A 16,772-nucleotide genomic window follows, 5' to 3' on the forward strand; every position below is an offset into this window, starting at 1 on the left:
GTAAGAGTTGCTAGGGATTTAGTCATCCTCCTCGTGGTATGGAGAGATGCCCCTACATGTGGAGATTTTCTTGTAAATGTAAACGTCTCCCACAAAAGGGTAATTTCTACTCAATTTTCAGAGCTTTTCCTGAGTCTGCTGTTTTTTAAAAAGTAACAGCCCCAAATAATCTTTATGCCAAAGAGGCATATTTTGGGGTGGCAAATCCTGTTCCCCTTCAGTACCCTTGTTGCCAAAGACAAGTTCCTGTGCCCGATGCCCAGGGAGGTCAAACAAACTGAAACGTTTCTATAGGCAAAATTTGGGGTGAGGGCTGCAGGGTGTGTGACTTTCTTCTGATTGGTTGGTGGGGAGGGAACAGGGTGGTGTTTCAGGAATCCTGTGGTCAGCCTGAAGTTACCAGCCTCCACCCGGGTGAGGGCCTTAGTTCCTGCAGAAGAGCTCAAAGGTATTGTTATGAATATTCCTTCAGGAGGAACCGGGACCCTGCCACAAGGCTGCACTATTGTTTCTGAAATCCCTCCCTTCCCTGATTGGCAACCGTTTTAATCTGCCCTTTGGAACTCAGGGAAAGTCTAAGAGGCTGAAAGAAGCCTATTTCCTACAAACAGGAAATGGGAGATGGACAGGATTTGTAGCCGAGAGGACCTCACAGGGTCCTGCTCAGTTTCACCCTGGTGGATTAAGGTCAGGATATCCCCAAATATTATGAGTGGACACTCCTGAGCCTACATAAAAGAGGGGGAAATCTGCAAATTGTGACAGATTTGCCCCAAATGTTAACCAAGCTCACTTCAAATGGTCATTTTCCTTTGTGTTTAAATGTCTGTTGATGCCCTTCTAATCTGAACAATCAAGAACATATTATAGTTGTATCTGGTGGAGCCAATCAATATGTTCAGATGCACAAGGAGAACCGTAGGATACCAGAACATGTCACTCCAAAATATGCCTCTTTAGCATAAGGATTATTGTGAGCTGATTATTTAATAATCAATAGACACAAGAGAAGCTCTGAAGACAAAACATACAAATTTACATTTTTAAAGGAAGTCTCCATTTGTAAGGTGTCTCCCTCTATTACCTGAAAACTGGGTTCACCTCTCGATAGGTGTGGAGCCAATAGACACAGCCAAGCCAAAGATCAAGAGAAGAAAGGATTTAATACTTGGAGCAAGTAAGGAGAGCTCCAGGGACCTTTCCCAAAGCAGTGTCTCCCTGAACAGCAGTGAAACCTGTGGGAAAGACTCCTTCCTTGCCTCTTGTTGCTTCTGGTGGTTGTCATCAATCTCTGGTGTTCCTTGGCTCGCAGCTGCATTCGTCCTATCTTACCTCCATCGTCACATAGCTATCTTCTCCCTCTGTGTCTCTGTTTCTTTTCTTGTAAGGACACTAGTCATATTGGATCAGGGTCCAAACTTATGATCTTACCTTAACTTGATTACATCTGCAAAGACCCTATTTCTATATAAGGTCACATTCATAGGTACTGGAGGTTAGGACTTCACATATCATTTGGGGGGACAACATTCAGCCCGTAACAATCTCAAAGGAGTAAGCGATTGGCATTCCACGCTTTTAAGGAAGCTGGGACCATTTGTGAAAGCGGATGAGTGAACATCTCAGTAAAGTGGTGGTGATGGAAGCCAGCTTTCAAGAGCTAAACAGTGCAGTAAAAGAGGCAGTAAGTATAGCCTGCAAGTTAGAATGTGGCTGGTGACAGTAGTGGGGTAGGGTGGCAGCATGAAGAAACTAGTCTTTACCTCTTGGTGCTGCTGTGGCCCTGATCACAGAAACTCCCTTACCTGGATTGCTTCCACATTGTTCTGTCATTTTCCTGCTTCAGAGTCTGTGCACTCCTCGGGGCCACCCACCAACATCCTGTTTCCTGTCTGAAGGATGCCTTGGCTCATCTGCTGGACAGAGATAACCGATGTGCCAGTGAATGTTAAGCCCAGGGACCCAGCCACCTCCTCTTTCCTGGCCATCTTTCTGGTGACTCACAGCTGTAGTATTCCCAAAGAAAATGGGAAGATTTTCCTAAGATTAGTAATTCTGTGATTAAGGTTTGTACGTGAGAACTATGTAACTGAGGGTACACACTTCTAAACAGTAGAACAATTTAACCCTCACATTTCTGTAGAGTATACGAGGAGAGATGATTAGATGTGCAAGTCAAAGAGGAGGCAAGGAACGAATTCTTCCCTGGAGTCTCTAGAAGTAACCAGCCCCGCCAGCACCTTGATTTTAGTCCCATAGGACTCATTTCAGACCTCCATTCTCCAGAACTGTAAAAAGAATAAGACCGTGTTGTTTTAAGCCACTAAGATTATAGTAATTTTTTACAGCAGCAATAGGAAACTAATATACAAATCAGCCTCATATGTAAAGGCCCCCAAAGTCACCCCAAATGCAGCTCAGGCTCTCCTCATATATGACCACTTGACTCTGCCTGTTTAGCTTAAATGTCCACAATTTCTGGTGCTCCCACACTGGTGGAGTCCTCTCCTTCTCCTTCTTTTTCTTGTCTCTTTTGGGTCCCACCCCACCCAAACTTCATCCCTTCCAAATGCAAGAAAAAAGAAAATCTCTGTCTCACTTAGTAGAGAATGAAGAAAACAAAACAAGGACAAGAAAGAGGCAGAGCAAGTGGCCTTCAGGATGCTTACAAACCCGGAGGCGTTGTTATTGTTAATTAAGGGGTTGCTGGTAAATGTTCTGGCACATCAGTGCAAATTTGGCAGGTTCACTACATCAGTTAATATAGTAAATGCTGTGTTTTATAAGGTCCATAAAAAGGAGTGCCATTTAGACCTTGCCAGGACCTCTCCCCAGGGAACTGTATGTTTTCAGATTTTTGGAAAAGATTCTCCAAAAAAAATTAAAACAAAAAAAAAAGGAAGCAGAAAACAGAACTGCCCAGTTACCTGCCTTTTTGGTCTCTATTTATACCTCCCGGTTTTATAGGTCCGTGGAGAGGAGTCAAGACTTAACATCTTAGATCAGTGCCTGGCCCATATTAGCACTGATCAGATGTTAGATATTATTATTATTCCTAGAATTACTTTCTCTGATCATTCTGAATTAGTTAAGTAATTACCTTCTCCTCTTTAAAAGAACCCTCAGGATTGTTAGAAAATAAAAAAGAAATGCACAAAGGTCTAACTGGGCTTTGCTGTTCTTGGGAATCACTTCCTGCTTCAAGTACAACTTTTTACATATGCATCTGCATTAAAGTGGGATTTTTTTCCTTCTTCTCTCATCTACCAGAACAAATGAAATAAATCTGTTGCCCTGACAGAAATACATAGATTGACCTTGATCATGGATTATTCCAGACTTGTCCAAGCAACCTGCCTTGCCCACAGGTAGATTCAAAGGACAGATTCCAGGTGCAGAGACAAATATGATGGAGATCTGCATTTACCCAAAAATTCTAGAGGGAAAGCTTCAGAAAGAATGTCCTCTTGCTGCACCCAGGATCAAGAGTGATTGGGAGGGCTTCCCTGGTGGCGCAGTGGTTGAGAGTCCGCCTGCCGATGCAGGGGACGCGGGTTCGTGCCCCAGTCTGGGAAGATCCCACATGCCGCAGAGTGGCTGGGCCCATGAGCCATGGCCGCCGAACCTGCATGTCCGGAGCCTGTGCTTCGCAAGGGGAGAGGCCACAACAGTGAGAGGCCCGTGTACCACAACAACAACAAAAAAAGTGATTGGGATGTATGAAAACTCAGGTAGCCTGGCCTCATACCTTGAACTTGACCTCACACCTGATCACGCTTTCCCATCTCTTTGCAGCCCACCCTCACTTTCTCCTTGCCCTCTTTATTTCAGGATCTTTCCTCTCTCCCCCAGCTCCCTTCCACAGGAACCCTGACTCTCCCACCTGTGCCTCCACAGCAAGGTTCTCTGTGCCTTGTCCATTTTCCTCTAAATGGAAGGGGTCTTGGAAAAAAGAAACCTAAATAGACAGAGTTATAAACATGGGATTCATTTTTGAAAACTGTACATGCATTTGTATGCATAAAGTCAAAGCAGGGGATAGAGTCACAAAGAATGATCTTCAAAGCAAATTGCAGCATCGTCTATGCCTCACATCAACTCATAAACTGTAAAGAAATACATTAACTTGTGTTTTTCATCTCTTTATCCTTACTCACCTGGTTGTCTAACAGCTAGCAAATGTCTCATGTGAAATTTTAATGTACACAGACCATTTCATGTTATTAAAGGTCCTAAAATTTATATGCAAAGGTGAGAGTCTCAGCAGTGAGTTCTTTTGCAGCCTTATTCAATCTCAGCCTCCTTTTCCTCTGAGGCTCCCATAAAGGCCAGCACTCCATCCTGGAAATGTAATGTCAGCTCATGATCTATCAAGCAACTACTGCTGCACTTCCGAGTACACCAAAGGGAGCAATTATTTGTATTTCCAAGAAACCGGATTTGTCTGAGAAATCTTCACATCTATTTTCTCACCTAAAAACCATGAAAATAAATCTTGAGTGGAGAAGTGACCACTAGCTTCCAGTCTGCATCATCCACTTCACGTTGCTACATATTTACTCAAGGATGACCCTCACTAGCACTGTTTCCAGTTTTACAGGAAGCAGTGTTGTTTGCTGGCCATAAGTTTAATGGGGAAAAGTTAATTCTTGTAAGAGTTACAGAAACAACCAATCACTGATCTGGCCAGCTCACTCCTTCAAGACAGAGCTATATTTAAAACTTACTCCATAATTGCTAATGTAAAGTGCTTGCAGTACTTGGTACCCACTAAGGTATTAGAAGTCTACCTGGTTTGGGACTTCCTTGGTGGTCCAGTGGTTAAGACTGTGTGCTTCCAATGCAGGGGCGCAGGTTCAATCCCTGGTTGGGAACTAAGAACCCACATGCTGCACAGCCAAAAAGAAATCTATCTACCTGGTTTGAATTAGCCCTTTCCTGCCCCAGTACCTAAGTCCCTTTTCTGAGTATGTTAGTTATTTATCAGTAATGGAGTAAGCTGAGTAAGCTTTCCTTAAGTCTAATTTAAATAAAGCAGAAGATAAATGAACTATGTCCTTGGATTTTATCCCATGTTGAATAAATAACCATGTGCAAACCTTCAGGAATACAGCTAAAAATAAGAATGAATACACATTTCCCCAAAAGACTCATGCTTGTCCTTGACAATCATCTCAAAAGATTAAGAGCACACATCAGATCCCAAGATCCACCTGTCTGTAATAATTCAACTCAGTAAACCTTTATCAATCATTTACCATGTACAAGTGACTGGGCTTGTCATCTCAGCAGGCATAAAGATGAATAAGACATGGTTCCTGCACCAGAAGAACTTATTCATTTCTCATCCATTAGGGTATTGACACCTTTTTAGTATCCAACTTTATTTTCTGTTCCCAACAAGACTTGCATTAGGCAGAATCAAAGCATGTCCTGCCCTATGTAGTGTGAGTTAAATCTATAGTCAAAACACAAAAAAGGAAGAGAAAAGTATAAACAATTTTTCCCTAGAAAATCAATTTGTGTTGATTGGAATCTCTTTTCTCAGAATAGTTTTAGCTCAAAACACTCTTACATGAATCCTCAGATATTTGTTCTCATAACAATTTTGCTTCTGTTGCTCTAAGACCCATAGGGAAAATCCTATGCTTTATTACATGAAAGGAGGGGAATCAAGCTTCCTTCTCCTTAGCAAAACACAAAACCAGTGAGAGAAGGCTGTTGAAAGAAGAAACCCCATCAAGTCTGTGCAATTTGGAGAGTTCCTCTTAAGATGAAATTTTGAACACAGACAAAATGCTGAATGGGTAACGCCCAGAGGCAACCAATTCTTTTTTTTTTTTTAATAAATGTATTTATTTATTTATTTTTGGCTGTGTTGGGTCTTTGCTGCATGCGGGCTTTCTCTAGCTGCGGCGAGCGGAGGCTACTCTTCGTTGCGGTGTACGGGCTTCTCGCTGTGGTGGCTTCTCTTGTTATGGAGCATGGGCCCTAGGCGCATGGGATTCAGTAGTTGTGGCTCATGGGCTCTCTTAGAGCACAGGTTCAGTAGTTGTGGTGCACGGGCTTACTTGCTCCGTGGCATGTGGGATCTTCCCAGACCAGGGCTCGAACCCGTGTCCCCTGCATTGGCAGGCAGATTCTTAACCACTGCGCCACCAGGGAAATCTGAGAGAGCCAATCCTAATGAGCCCTAAGGAGATCGAGCGTTTGAATTCAAATCAGCAGTGTGAGATATAGAAAGTGCCACCCATGTCAGGAGAGCTGGAGCCAGCTCTAATCTCCAGCAAGTCCAGACTCAGGCTAGAGCATTTTCTCAAAAGACAATGCATTAGGTTGACCAGTTGGCTGGGCTAGGTTGGGCAAAGAACTTCAGGTTATCAGAGACATGATGTCAAAATGTTGACAACTACGAAAACCAATCCTGTCACAACAGAAATCCACCCCCACATATGCTAATCATTATGTCTGGTGCTAATGTGTGGTAAATTATTTAATGGCCATGAATTCCTGCCAGCCCAGTATGCTCGACACTTTGCAATGCAGCATTGCTCATCCTCCTATCCAGCAGAATTATTTGTGTTTTTTCTTTCTTTCTTGTTTTTTGGGGGTTTTTTTGGCTGCCCCGCGTGACCTGTGGGATCTTAGTTCCCTGACCAGGGATCAAACCTGTGCCCCCTACAGTGGAAGCACGGAGTCTTAACCATTGTACTGCCAGGGAAGTCCCTATTTGTAATTATTTCTTGATCAACTAAATGTGATGGAGCTGATACTGTATGAGTTCTGGAGTCTAGGCTTTAAGAGACCCTCTTGGAGCCTCCACATTTAAAAGAAAAAAAAAAAGATTTTCCTATTACTCTTAAGCTGCTAAAGTGCAAGTGTGCAATTTTATTGATATTTGTGGAGTGTTTCTGCGATGCCCAACCCCAGTCCATGGCACTGTGCCGAGTCCATCATAACACAACAGGAGTTCAATTAATGAAGACTAAACCGAGTGAAACAACTAGAAAAACAGGTCCTACTTGAGACAGCCTAAATAAAATACTCCCTAAACTGATCACTGTAAGATTTAATCCTTTCAGCGAGGCTCTGAATTTCAATGCTATTGGATACAGCCTACTGAACACATCTCTTTTGGGTCTCGGCTAGAAGACCTGACAGCACTACCTCAATTCTGGGCCTGGCCATTTGACCAATATGGTGACAGACTCACCTCCCACCCATGTTTCTTCTGCCAAGGAAGAGCTTTTCCTCTTTGTTTTCTGTTGTTGTTTTGTTTTGAAATTTAACTTGACTGGGAAAATCAAACTTCATGGATACAGATTATGAAGGCCTGGAGGGGTTTAGAGAGCACTGATTTTGTGGCCTATTGTATTTCCCAAATTTACATAGTAGCTTGGCTGGCATAACTTCAAACATCCTCAGCTTTACCTAGAGGAGGAACACTTCCCCAGATGCCCTTCATTTTGGTCCTTGAACTTTTCTTCTGCTGTTCTCTCCACTGGGTACCCTCTTTACCCCACCTCTCCATTTCAGCTGGACAGGGTAGTAGAAAAGCACAGGATTTGGGGGTGGTTTCTAGCCGACCCCTGGAATTCTGTAGGCACATGACAGCTGGCTGCCCAATCCGGACCTCGCACCACACTCTCCTCATAGGGCTCAGAAAGAGGAAGAGGTCATCCACAGAAACAGAAAACGCATGAAAGACTTCACTATCTTTCACTATCTTTCTTTTGTCTCTCTCCAGGTATCACAGAGGTAGAGGGAACTAAGAGAAGTAAAATATTACACGGGTCAGGAACTTGGGGGAAGTCCCTCTGCTTAGGAGTTGTAGGTAACAAGAAGGATAGGACTTGAGGGGAAAACAGGGCCTGGGAGCATGAAATGGGCCCAGTACTCCCCCTCCCTCTCCCTCCCCTCCCCTCCCCCACACCGTGATGCACAACTCCAGTAGGGCACCATTCACATTGACCCCCAGAGTTAAGCAATGGGAACAGAGTTGTGCTTCCGTGGAAAACTACGCAATGTCTAGATTCTAGGGGACTCTTCTCTGGGTTATACGGTGTCATGAGGGTTATTTTACAGCTCTGTGAATTGTACATGACTGACGGCAGTGCAAAATAATTCTTGGCGATAGGCATGCAAATTTTGTCCTATCCCCAGTGGTTTCATGGACTTCACTTTCCTAAAGTAAAAGCTCGGTTGGAGGTGCTTTTGCGTATTCATTTCAACATTCCCATGTTCGTAGGATGGTTCTTTTTCTACTTTCCATTGAACTGGTTTTAACACCTCACCAGTTTGAGTTAAATAAAATATGTAGCATGTGTTCATATATCAGTATGAGAGTTGTGATTTTACCTTTTTTTAAAAAAATGATTCTCTAAGAGTCCACGGTAAGAACCTACTTGGGTCCTTCCCTGTGATCCAGCCGTAAGCATCCAAAACTTGCTAGAAAGGAAGCTGTAGCTGAGAACCAAATGCTCACTCCGGCTCAGGGCACATTAGCGTAACAATAGACTCTTCACTCCTGGAGGTCCAGGCTTTTTTTCCTTTCTTTCTCAGGGTTCCCCTGAGGTGAAACCCTATTACCCCAGGGATGGTGTTTTAATTCACTGCTAAGTGACTGGACCGCAAATTGGCTTTACATCCTCAATCCACTGGAGCCTGGATTCATTTGCAAGTAAATAAAATTAACTCTCCTTTTCTAACAGCCCTTAAGGTCAGCAACAACAAGGAGCTACTATGAAATTTTCATAACTAAAGGGCAAGATTTTACTTTGAATGCTAAGTAAGGCTCTTTAAAGATAAAAGTCAAAGCCCTGGCCATTTCCTATAGTATGTAATTCGCCAACTCTTGTTTTTCCCCTGCCTGTCCTCCCTCTATTGGAAGGCACAGTATTCTTTGTATAGTCATCAAAATGTATTTGGTACCAAAATACACCGGAAGCTCTGTCAGGAATCTTAGCCTATTAGAGCTACCTGAGGGTTCCTGGGTCTTTTATTTTGCTGAAACTTGGAGACTCAGAAGAGAAGATACGAATGGCAACTGAAGAACCAGGATCTAAAATTAGTGGTTCCAAATTCATTGCTTTTTCCCCCTATTACATCCTGACGCAGGACAGTGGTCTCCAAAGTAAAGTGTAGGAAGCAATTATTCAAATTTGCTTCAAGTTATTTTTCTTTATTTTTAACTTAAAATTATTTTATTTTTTAATGTATTTTTAAACATTTTATGTATGTTTTACAATATAATACAGCAGAACTACAGTATGTGTATATAATTTATAAATGGATGAATAAATAAATGTCAGAGGTGTGTGCTCAAAAAAATTATGATAAGGACGACAAATAAAAATAATTTAGAGGCCTTTTCTTTAGTGCTGATGTTGAACTCTAAGCCCTGTGTTTCCTGAAAGCAGAGATGGTAGAGAAATTCTCCCGCCATTTTGTATTCCCAGAAAACACAAAGGACAACCAAAGTAAGATCCACCTCTGGCCTTCTTAAGACCAACTAGAAAGAATTAGAAAAATTAGAACAAACAAATGTTGGTTCTGAGATGATCAGAGCTGGCTGACCCTAAGAATTGAGCTATTTGTTGCTATTGACAGAATTGTTTCCCCCTAAATTTACACATTAAAGCCCAAGTCCCCAATGTGACTGTATTTGGAGATAGGGACTTTGGGGAGGTAATTAAGTTAATAGGAGGTTGTAGAGGTGGGACCCTAATCCTATAGGACTGGTGTCCCTATAAGAAGAGACACCAGAGATCTCTCTTCTTCCTCCACCCCACGTGCAAACACAGAGGAAAGGCCATGTGAGCACAGTGAGAAGGTGGCCATCTGCAAGACAGGAAGAGAAGTCTCACTAGAAACCAACCCTGACGACACCTTGATCTTAGACTTGTAGCCTTCAGAACTGTGAAATAATAAATTTCCTTTGTTTAAGCTGCCCAGTCTATGGTGTTTTGTTTTAGAAGCCCAAATGTCCTAAGATTGCCCAATGTTTAATACAGATGTATGCTATAGGAATTAAGAGAGAGGTCAAGGAAGATCTGATGAAGTGGGATTTGATGTATGGATATTGAAGTGAGATAGTTAGAGATGGTAACAAATGTCGACTTGGCTGGAAAGTCCATGATCAAGGTGCCAGCATGGTCGTGTTCTGGTAATAGCACACTTCCTGGTTCATAGCCAGTGCCTTCTCTCTGTGTCCTCACATGGTGAATGTGGCTAGGGATCTCTCTGGAGGCTCTTTTAAAAGGGCACTAATTCCATACATGAGGGCTCCACCCTCATGTCTTAAGCACCTCCCAAAAGTCCCCACCTCCTAGTGCTAACATCTTTGGAGGTTAGAATTTTAACACATGCAATTTGAGAAGACGCAAAGCCTTTTTTTCACTGGCTTCATGATTCCAAATAGAATCATTGCAAACTAAGGGAAAAGTATCTACAAATGGCACAGAGAAGCACGCTTAGCCAAACAACTGTATTGCCCTGAGTTTGGGTAAGGACTGGGCTTCTGGGTGACGAGAACTGTGAGGAGGTAGAGGTACAGGGGAAAGGGGGTGACTCCCAGGAACAACCAGTCCATCTCCAAACCTAGTCCCTCTCTTCCAGGAACCTCACTTTCAGGGATGGTGTGATGAACATTTTAACAGCACTCAGTGCATTAATCTGGGCCTCCTTTGTTACATCCCATTTCTTCCTAACATTCATAACTTCTCATTCTTTGGATTAAATTTTTCTTTATTTCTTAAAGAAATTTTCTATCCAGTATAAAATTTTCTACCAGTATAAAATATCAGGCTGGTGGCAAGGGCCTATATAATCTAAGAACCTGCAGCTCTAGAAAGGTGGTGATATAAGCAAGTAAAATCTAAAATGAGAACCAGGGACTTCCCTGGTGGCGCAGTGGTTAAGAATCCATCTGCCAAAGCAGGAGACCCAGGTGTGATCCCTGGTCCGGGAAGATCCCACATGCCACAGAGCTATTGAAGCCCGCGCACCTAGAGCCCGTGCTCTGCAACAAGAGAAGCCACCACAATGAGAAGCCCTCGCACCACAACAAAGAGTAGCCCCCGGCTCACCGCGACTGGAGAAAGCCCACGCACAGCAATGAAGACCCAACGTAGCCAAAAATAAATTTTAAATAATAAATAAATAAATAACATGAGAACCAGATGCCTCACCCAGGACCCCTCTTGGAGGAATCACACCCAAGTCACATGACCATGCTATAAAAGGGATTTTTTTTTTTTTTTTGCGGGACGCGGGCCTCTCACTGTTGTGGCCTCTCCCGTTGCGGAGCACAGGCTCCGGACGCGCAGGCTCAGCGGCCATGCCTCTCAGGCCCAGCCGCTCCGCGGCATGTGGGATCTTCCCGGACCGGGGCACGGACCCGAGTCCCCTGCATCGGCAGGCGGACTCTCAACCACTGCGCCACCAGGGAAGCCCTAAAAGGGATTTTATAGGCTTGGATTTGCAAAGTCAATTTGAAAGAGTTGTCAAGTTCCCCCTGCGCACCCTGTTATCCAGGTACATGTTTATGTTTGCATATGTTTTTCAGTCTCAGGGGCCTGGCTTTTCATAGACATTGTTAACGGGACTGAAAATACTACATGGTTTACGTTGTAGGATCTACATGGTTTATGCTGAATTTTGAGTTTCCAAAGTGAAAATTGATAAACTGATGTTGAAATATTGCTTAAGATATTCTCAAGAATTTCCATTCCCAGTCTGCAAGAGACATGAAGTAGAGAACCTCTTCCTGGTTTATTCTGTCTCCCTTCACGCCCCTCCTTGGAGACGTGTTGCAAAATAGTCTTTGCTGAAGCCAGCCTGCCACATGATGCTTCTGCGGTGATTGCCTTGACCTTAATTACTATTGCCTATTATTCAAAAACACTAATTGAGTCATGGTCCCACTGCAGATGTGACTTAACTCGCTGTTTTACTGCTTGCTCAGGAACTGCAAATAAAAACTAATGGCAGTTGTAATTAACTCAGAACCAGCTATATAACCTGTCCCTCAGTCCGTGACGGGTAAAAGTTCAATTAAAAAGCAAAGTTATTAACAGAGTGAGGTTTGGTCACACATCTGTCATATTGAGTGTGACAGGACACAAAAGTTACCCCATACTACCAGAGAGGGATTCACTAGGACCCTGCAGTAACTTTATTTTCAGGCTTTTAAAGATAAATAGCACCATATATAAAGCAATTAAAATTATTCCATATATAGAGTCATATGATTAGTCACCTGCTTAAAAAGTCTAAATAGAAGTGTTTATCTTAGAGTCATGAAGGGTATAATAGTAGTAAACTACAAAACTAAAAGCAAAAAAAAAAAAGAATCATGAAGCAATGCTAAGAAGAATGTAAGAAACTTACAGAAATGTATACAAACTACCCAAAAGGTTAGTTATCAGAAACCTTCACTAAGATATTTGACACAATATCTACTAGGTGGCTATAATCCAAAAGGAGGACAATAAGAAGTATTGACAAGGATGTGGAGAAATCAGAAAACCTCAAATACTGCTAGTGGAAAAGTAAAATTGAATAGCCACTCGGAAAACAGTTTGGTGGTTCCTAAAAAGTTAAACAGAGAGTATCCAAATGACCTAGCATTTTCCACTTCTAAGTATATACTCAACAGAATTAAAAACATGTCCACACAAAAACTTGTACATGAATGTTCACAGCAGCATTATTCATAATAGCCATAAATGGAAAACAACACAAATGTCCACTGATTGATAGATGGATAAACAAAATGTGGTATATCCATGCAATGGAATATCACACAGCTATAAAAAGGAATGAAACATTGATATATGCTACAACATGCATGAATCTTGAAAACATTACGCAAAGTGAAAGAAACCAGATGCAAAAGGCCACACATTGTATGATTCCATTTACATGAAAAGACAAGAAAAGGCAAACCATAGAGACAGAAAGTCGATTAGTGGCTGCTGGGGGCTGGGAAATAGGGGTGTAGGGAGGAAAAACCTTTTTCATTGGCTGGGGCCACAAATAGTATTAATAAAAGATGGATTAACAAAAGGAAAAAAAGTTAAGTATGTATGTATGTATGTGTCCACAGGAGCTTCACAAAGAAATGAGACTCAAGGAAGCAACCAGATGATTGGGGCTTACTATGTACCGTCTTAGGCTAAATAAAAGAAAAGTTTATTTTTAGCCAGTTAAGAGGGGGCTATAAAGAGCTTTTTCTACTAGTTCTCAGTTGTCTTTAGCTCAAAATAATCTTTATGCCAAACAGTACTGTCACTAATTGGTTGATTCTTTTTTTTTTAATTTTCTTTTTTTAAATTTTTTTGGTTGCGCCGCACGGCATGTGGGATCTTATTTCCCCGACCAGAGATCGACCCCGTGTCCACTGCATTGGAAGGGCAGAGTTTTAACCATTGGACCACCAGGGAAGTCCCCCAATTGGCTGTTTCTTCTGTCAATCCAATGGTCCCTTACCAGAGCTTCTCTCTTTAGTGTAGAGAGCTACTGCTTTCAGGGAGTGGTGGACACTAGCAAAGCATATAATTGAGACAATAATGACATAGCTCAGAGTGAAAACAGAAGAACCAATATATGATGCTTGATGTTAAAGGGGTTCAGAACAAGCCTCCCCAAAATGTGTCACTTTTGCATTAGGATTATTTTCTAAAATTTTATTATTTTTTTATTTTATTGAAGTATAGTTGATTTACAATGTTGTGTTAGTTTTAGGTGACATGAGGATTATTTTGAGCTAAAGGCAGTTGAAACCCTGTGAGTTCAAGAGAAAATTTGCCCCTCCGTCAACTATCTAGAAGGTTATAAATTAGGGGTCTTTCCCACAATAAGAGTTATTACCAGAGATAATTGTAAATGAGTGGCCCATCTGTATGGCAGGGCAAACATCTAATTACCCAACATCTGCTCTTCTTTTTTTAATTTATTTATTTTTGGCTGCATTGGGTCTTCGTTGCTATGCGCGGGCTTTCTCTAGTTGCGGCGAGCGGGGGCTACTCTTCCGTGCGGCTGGCAGGCTTCTCATTGTGGTGGCTTCTCTTGTTGCGGATCACGGGCTCTAGGTGCACGGGCTTCAGTAGTTGTGGCGTACAGGCTCAGTAGTTGTGGTGCATGAGCTTAGTTGCTCCATGGCATGTGGGATCTTCCCGGACCAGGGCTCGAATCTGTGTCCCCTGCATTGGCAGGCGTATTCTTAACCACTGCACCACCAGGGAAGCCCACATGATAAGCCTTCTTATCATTCTATAAATTACCATCCTGTCCTTGGAAGTTCCAGACCCCTATCCCATTCCTTAACTCAGGATGGCATGTAGACCTTATCTTCTCTTTATCTTTGAACCTCTTACGTATGTGTGATACATACAAAATTAAATTTGGTTTTTCTTTTAATCTGTTTCATGTTATCAGAGCAGCCAAAAGAAGCTTTGAGAGGTAGAGGAAAATTCTTCCTCCCCCACCATAGATTTGCCTGGGTGTATATATTGTATCAGGATTGCAAACTTTAACCTACACACAGAGAAAATATAAGTTTTTATTTTTTTCATAAATAATCTGGTCTCCCTCCCATGATTTTTATGATTTAAAAAATTTTAACTAAATCTCCAAACCTGTTTAAAATGAAATTCAATCTGACAATATCAACAATGCTTTTGGATGTGTCCAGTAACTCTTGGATAAAGGGGCTCAGTTCTCAGATAGCTTCAACTTTCCCCAACTTCTCGCCTGCAGACAATCCCTGGACATTTGGGGGAGGAACATGCGACCGCTCTGCCAACGTTCTTGGCTGAATTCTTCAGCTAGTGTAAGTTATGATCTGGTCGTTCCTGGTTTGAGCACTGCTCTGGTGGTACATGCTGGTTCACCAGCACCCTCCAAACTTATTCAACCCTTACTGCTATAGACCCCTGAGCCTCTGGCCTTTCCTCTCCTCCAGGCAGCCTGCTGTCCTGGTGGTCCTCTGCTCTGGCAGACCTCCACCAATTCCAACCTCAGCTCTGATGTCTCTTTCCCCTACCACTGTGGGCCTGGGGGTGGTCCCATGGCTCTCAGCTCAGCCTCTTGCAATGTGGGATCCCAGACAACTGGGGTTAGGTCAGCCCAGGGCGCCCTCTCTATCTAGTGCCTTTGGCACAGCCGCCTCCCAGGTTGAGCTGAGCAGGTCTGAGAATTGATCCAGAGATATTTTCAGGATCCTAATAAACATCTTAGTTTGAGAGAGCCCTTCTTCTGCTCTTGGCTTTTCTCTCTCCTTACTTGAGCCAAAGCCAAATGAGGCAAAAATCTGGGCACACACAACATTCTCTAGGGCTCCTTCCCCCCTCTCTGGGCCTCTTAGGCTGTAATCTCTTGGGGCTGGAAGAATCAGGCTTTCCCCACCTTCCATCGTCTGGCAGGCAATATATCTCAGCTTTCACTATCATATCACGTCCACCCTCTTCAGCAGGAGAACTATATGGGCTGGGTTATCCAGAATTGACCTTACGATGTTAAAAGGAAAAAAGGAGTGGGAGGTGGAATGAATTGGGAAAATCTTCTCTTAATTCTCTTTTACGCAACAGAGGCCGAATGCTATCTCCTATTTCCCAGCATTCACACTGTAATGTGACAGATGTCTCAGTCCATGCACTCCCCCTCCCTGGACCCAAGGCAAATGGATGCTTGGGGCGAACTAGGTCAAAGCCTGGGTCTCAAAAAGGCAGAAGAGGAATAGACATTACTGCTTTTCAAAACATTTCCCTTTTCCACATATGTACACACTATTTTATGGGAGACATTTAGTAGTTAAGGACATTAAGGAACCCTGGAATAGTTTTGAGAACTCAAAAAATAACCCCTTCATGTATTGTTTTCTTAGATTAAAAGTGTATTTCATTGTGTTAACAGCAGGTGCTCTTATACTACAATGAGATATAGATGCACATAAATGGGAGACGTAAAATATAACGGTCCATAAGAGTGCTCTGGGACCTGGATTCAAATCCTGACCCTGCCACTTAACTGAGGCAAGTTGCCTATCTTGTGCTTTCATTTCCTCGTTTGTAAAATGGGAATAATAATTCATAAGGTGCTTGTGATGACTACACAAAATAATACACACACTTAGAACCATTCCTAGCACGTAGTAAAAATGTAGCAAATACTGTTATGTGTGCATATGCAATTATGATATGCATGTAATGGTGATATGACTCTTACTCCCATATATATTCCAGTAACTATGGGCCAGGTGCTGTTCTTAGCATTAAAAATACAAGTTGAATGAGGCAGACGCAGTCCTGCCCTTATGTGTGTATCAGAGCTGAATACAAAGACCTGCAGTAGCTCGTTGTACATAAACACGATCAAGGTGTTCTCTCTTAGGGAAATCCTCAGTTGGCCAGAGTTGTATGGCTTCCAAAATACCAGTCAGGCTACCCCATCTGAAATGTGACTCCAGTTGACACGTATGTCCTTGGCTGACACTCTTTAATCAATGGCCTTTCAGCTCTGTCCACAGTTCTGTTGGTGTGTCCCAAGGTCTTTTGGTTCTCTCCAGGTGTGTGGACTGCTATCCTGGGACTGAGTTCTTCCATCCGTGATACACATGGGGGCAGTAGTGGCACTTGGGCTTTAAGGTGATGGGGCTTTTTAAATTGAGCCCTGAAAAGAAAGGAAAATAAAAATAATGGAAGGCAAGGAAGGAGCGAGGAAAGAAAAGAGGAAGAAAGAAAGAAGGGAGGGAGGAAGGAAAGAAGGAAAAG

This window comes from Grampus griseus (assembly GCF_964374135.1).
Source record: "Grampus griseus genome assembly, chromosome: 12".
NCBI classification, from domain to species: domain Eukaryota; kingdom Metazoa; phylum Chordata; class Mammalia; order Artiodactyla; family Delphinidae; genus Grampus; species Grampus griseus.